Raw genomic sequence first — 6,000 nt, 5'->3', positions numbered from 1 at the left:
TTTCTTGTTCTTTTCTATATAAATATATATATATATGTTTATTATTGTATTATTCGAAATAAATCTACGTTTCTATAAATATTGATTTTTTTTTTTTTTTTTTTTTTTTTCGGCCCGCCTAAAGTTAAACCTTGTTTGTTTGGCCCAAGTGTACCTATGAGTTTGACATTCCTGTAATTAGAAGAATAACTACTTCACCATTTTAAAGATAGTAAAAGCATTGGAAATATTTTTTGAAAAAATGCTTGATATTATAAACTTATAATAAGCATTCGACTGTCTTTGATGTTATAAAACGATGAAAATTACCTCTAAAGTGTTGAAAATGAAGTGAAGTCTGAACCACATTCCAAGCTACTACGAAGGTATCGGGGATTTATTCTAATAATTATCAGATAAAACACAAATATTAATGCTACAAAAACTACAGAGAATTTATAATAATGTTTTTCAATAAAGATTAACTCACTAGAAGACTCACTACAGCATACGGATATAATCGGCGATCAGCAAGAAGCAGATTCTTCATTAACAAGAAAACAAAGAAAATATGCCAGACTTTCGCAAAATTAATGGCAAGCAAAGTTTTGTCATATTGGAACAACGTTATATTTGCAGAAAATTCAAAATTTAAAATATTTGATTCCGATAATCCAATTAGTATGTATAAAATCCGAATTAAGAATTGAATTCAGGAAACCTGTTACCTAATCCGGGTGCCCGGGATTAAAGCCATAATGTTTTGGAGAGGTTTCGTTGTCTTTGGAATAAAACGTTTAGAGTTTATCGAAAATAATATGGATTAGTAACAATTTATAAATATTCTTAATGAAAACCTGAAAGTATCTGTAGGATATCTTGGAGTGCACAATTTCTATCAGGATAAGGATCCTAAACGTATAGCCCTAAATGTTCTTGGATGGTTATTATACAACTGTCCTGAAATTATCAAAACCTTATCAGTTCATTTTCGATCATTTCCCGTAATTTTCATCGTTTTATTACATCAAAGACAGTTGAAAACATTACATCAAACATTTTTTTGGATATTTCCAATACTTTAAAAATAATTAATAGTTATACTTCTAATGAAACTTGTTAATTTTTAGCTTTCAGCCATGTCCATCTCAGATATAGAACTACTAATATATTTTGCTAAACAAGTAATAATTTCCAAATACCCTTTGGAATATGTATATAGAGTGAGTTGGCTCAAAGACTAAGGAAATTTGATATTTCTTCGAAGAATCTATTAAAAATATTTCTTACATAAGATTGGAACAAATGGAGCATTATTACACAAAAGCATTTGCTGAATCCATGCCAAAGCTCATGAAAAGTGTAATTTTAGTTAAAGGATATCCAACGAAATATTGAATATATAGTTATTTTTAGACTTTTATTAAATATAAAGTTGTTTACTCAAAGTTTCGGAATACTTATGTGAATTCATTTTCAAAACTTTTTTAATAAATTATTTTTTTTACCAAAAAGTTTTTCAACATTTCGTCAAAACAAGCAGATTTTAAAGCAAATGACTAATAGTATATGTGAAAAATATAAAATGATTTCGCTAATATTTAGTAACTGATACATGAAAATAAAACTTAAAAATACAAGGAGTCAAAAACAAATGTGATTCATTGTATCATATGCCAGAAATAAGCAATCGACGTAGTATCATCGAGCGGCAAAATTTGTATAATTTAGGAAGAAACCGGATGGCAGAACTGAGAGATTGCAGAATTCGAACCAGGAGGCAATATGCCTAGCGCGCCGGGTCTGTCGAAACGATTTTATATTTGCAAATGAGTCACAAATTTAATATATTTAGAACCGATGAACGAATTTCTGTGTTAAAAGCCAAATAAAAAAATAAGTCGGAAAAACTTATGTTATTATGACTAATCTCCTTTGTCTGACATGAGAAGGAGCCAACGAAATCGTGGCTAGGAGACAAGATTGCGCCTGTCGTTGCAAGAACCTTGGGCACCATCCAGGTGACAGTACGACTTTGCTCAGTTCCGCGCTCAAATCTGAAGGACAGCACCCCGTGGGGACAGGTCTGAGGGCTTCCTACCACCTCTTTCCTTACCACCAACCTCTAGAGAGGACTTTCGGCCCGCATCATATTTTGAGTACTCCCATGCCGCACAGACGCTCTACATTACGCTTCTCATAAGCATATGGGTGGAGGCATAATGGTTTGGGGGTGTTTTTCTGCTTCTGGGATAGGAAATATAAATGTTGCAGATAACACTATGGTGAGTTTAAATATATAAATATTCTTAATGAAAATTTGAAACATGAGCAAAAAACTGGAATGAAAAATAGATTCAAGTTCTATCACGTAACGATCTTAAACATATCGCCTTACATGTTCGCTTGCGGTTATTATTTAATTACTCTGATATTCTCAAGATTCTTCGATATTCTCTTTACTGAAATCATATTGTATATACATAGTATATAGGGACTGGTAGGAGAAAGAATATGGAAACGACATTTCTTCGAAAGCAAATTCCTACAGAGGAATAGTACAAAATAGAACATTCTTACACGAAAAAAAGTAGTTGAATGCATGCCAAAGTGCATGAAAAATGTAATTTTAGCTAATGGATAATCCATGTCAAAACGATTATAAGCGTAATTTTAGCTAAAGGACATACAGCGAAAAAATGTATGTCTAGTTATTTTCATGTTTTTATTACATATAACCTGTTTGATCAAAGTCTCCGAATAATTATGTGAGTTCGTTCTCAGAACTTTCGAATGAGTAATTTTTCTTTTTTAAATCCCAAACGCTTTGACTAGCGGGCTGATCTTTAGAATATGGTAACTGGTAGTTTGGCGACATGTTGGAGGCGATAAAGGTTACTACCTGGAACTTAAATAATATAAATAATAATGTGAGCAGTACTCAGTTCCGATTACGCATTATTTTGTGTGAGGGAAATGAGAGATCATGGGATATGTCATGTGATATTAATGGACGAATTACGGTTCTTTAGTCGGAAAAGGGGGGAATTTGGAAAATATCTGTAGCTGTATATTATTTTGTATTAAGCTTCATTGTGTGCTGTGTGAAGTAGGGTTGAATAATTTTGGGATTGTATGGCGCTGTCTAAAGTGAATTCTAGATTTTTAATGCGTTTGTGTGATAATTCAAAAGAATTGGTTGAATGTTGCATGAGTGTAGGTTTAATTGCGGATAAGTATGAATGTCCAAAATGTGGGAATGAAATGAGATTGTGTGAAAGGAAGGATATTACTGATAAGTTTGAATGGCGGTGCAAGAAATCTGGTGAAAATGGACATTTTGTGAAACGGAGTGTAAGGAAGGGTACGTGGTGTGCTGAAAGTCGTTTGAGTATGGGTGAGATTTTAATGATTTCTTATTATTGGGTGAATAGATTGCCAGCAAGATTCTGAAGAAGATTAGGTAAGTTAGTATTTTTAATTATTTGAGGATATTATTTTTATGCATTGTTCTAAATGTAAGGTCGAAGTAAAGTAATTTGGTATTATTGGGAAAATTGTTATTAGCAATGATTTAGTTTAAAGTAATTAGGATTGTAAGCTAATTTTTATTAATTTAATGTATGTGCTTATTTATATTTTAAGTAGTGTTTTTGAATTTAATTATATTTTAATTAAATGATAGTTATTTTGTGAATTTTATGTTTGTAGGAATTTGGTATACGTTTTAGTTGAAGTAAACGTGCATGGAAATAATTTAAATATTTGACACTAAGTATTTGTAATGCATGCGGTATGAATTCGTTGGTGACGTTTATAATATAATAGATGATTTAGAGGTAAAAGTTTTTGGATATTTTATTTATTTTATATGTGGAAATGTTCATATTTGGAAAGGGTATATACTTTTTCGCGATCAGGTAATTTCATATATGTTCTTTTTACCGGGTTTAAAGAATCAGAAAATTGTCATGTATTTATGAGAAAAAAGCAGTGTACATGGATATAGTGAAGAGTGTGCGCAATGCCATTTTTGTGTAATTCTGGGATGTTTTTTTAAGTAAAACTAAGATGATGTGACATGGTTTATTTGTGTTATTTTGAAAAACGCGTAAGGAGTATGGTATTGTGCACTTTTTCTCAATTTTGCAGTGAATATTTGTCATGATTAAGCACTTTTGTTAGATAAAATTTCTAGCATAAGTGTAATTCGGCTAGTTGATTGTTGGAAGAAGTGTTCAGTAGATAAAAAGAAAAGAAACATGGCTTTACTTCGTGAAGACAAAATGGCGGCGGGAAAAAAAATAGAGGGTTGCTGTAGGAGAGTTGGTCGCCAAATGTTCGCCAAAAATCGCCAAGTTACCATAATGTAAAGATCAACCGCAATTTCTTTCACTGCATCTGTTTATATATATATACAGTTTTATATATATATATATATTTAAAACCGATTTTCTGTGACGGTTTTAAATATATATATATATAAAACTGTATAAATATATTAACAGATGCAGTGAAAGAAACTGCGGTTGATTACCAATGATATATTGGTAATGACGCCCATGCGTCCAGCCCGTTCGCGGAATTCGAACTTCGGACCGCACTACCAGTTTCCGGAGATTTTACCGATCGGCCACTAGTGGAATCGACTTAAAAAGGGCATAAATAGGAATATGTACTGCAATTTCCTTTCACTGCATATATTAATATATTTGTAATACATTTATATATACATATAGTTATTTATTTAAAAGAGGTTTTGTATGGTCTTATTACTTTTTTATGTTTTTGGAACTTACGAGAAATATGTTGGTAATGACAGATATATTGGTTATCAGAGATATGTTGGTAATGCAACAAACCCGTTCGCAGTATTTGGACCTCGGACCGAACTACCAGTGTTCAGCGATTTTACCACATGGTCACTGGTGAGATCGATTTAAAAAGGGTATAAATAGGAATATGTATTGGAATTTCCTTTCACTGCATATGTTAAAATATACATGTATATGTATATATGTGTGTGTGTACAAGATAATATGTTTTATGATTTAACCTATAGTTATTTAATTTTTTTTTATTTTTCTTACTGTTACTTTTGTTAAATATTTGTTATATTTTTACTCACTGCTTATTAGTTTCTACGATACATAGTATATTTTTAGCTACGTGATAGGTATAATTCCTGAATAAATAAAATTATTGATATAATCATGGGCTGCTAAAAATTAAATTTTTTTTTTGATTCAAATTCATTAGGAACATTAAACACGCGTACGCGGTGCTATATTTCAATGATTTGACTTGTTATGACGTTGTTGCATAACCTTTTCAGACAAAATAATGTATTTTAATCATAAAATTCCTGTTAACAAATAGTTTACAAACATGTAACCTTTTAGAAAATTTCCATTTTGCAAAAGATCATACGTAAAATTATGTTTACGTTTCTTCACATACCTGAAGTTTTGAAAAGGCCATTTCTTTCTGCGTTTAAAATATTCATTAACGTTCCCCATTTCTTTTTTTCCATTCTCTTTACTAAATCCAACAGCGTATTTTTTCGAAAAAATTCACCATTTACGGGAACTCGATTTTTTTTCTACCGCCATCCTGAGTAATAAGCACGTGCGAAACAGCCCCTTTGACAACAAACTAGCCCCTTCCTCTGAGCCTGGAGCAATGTAGAGGTGAGATAGACTGGTTGCTATGCAATAAACGTCACTTCCGCACGGAATTTCCACTTCACTTTCCGCCGACGGAATTTGAAGGGGCGAGACTCGCTCTCCCTTCTGTGTCGAGTGGAAAGAGAATCCCGACTGGTTTTCCGATATCGATCTCGACCGGTGTCCAGACTAGACCCCTTTCTCTTATTAATGTTACTTAGTATCATAGAATATTTTATGCAGCTAAAACTTTATTAATTTCATCGGGATATGTTTTAATATTTTAACTGTTGTAATTCGTTTTTAATGAATATACATAAATATCGGAATGTTAAATTTTTTTATACCTTCCATT

Source organism: Stegodyphus dumicola, chromosome 4 (genome assembly GCF_044657685.1).
Source record: "Stegodyphus dumicola isolate Sdum_Otavi_A_Nest chromosome 4, ASM4465768v1".
Lineage (NCBI taxonomy): Eukaryota > Metazoa > Arthropoda > Arachnida > Araneae > Eresidae > Stegodyphus > Stegodyphus dumicola.
This window is presented reverse-complemented; position numbering follows the sequence as displayed.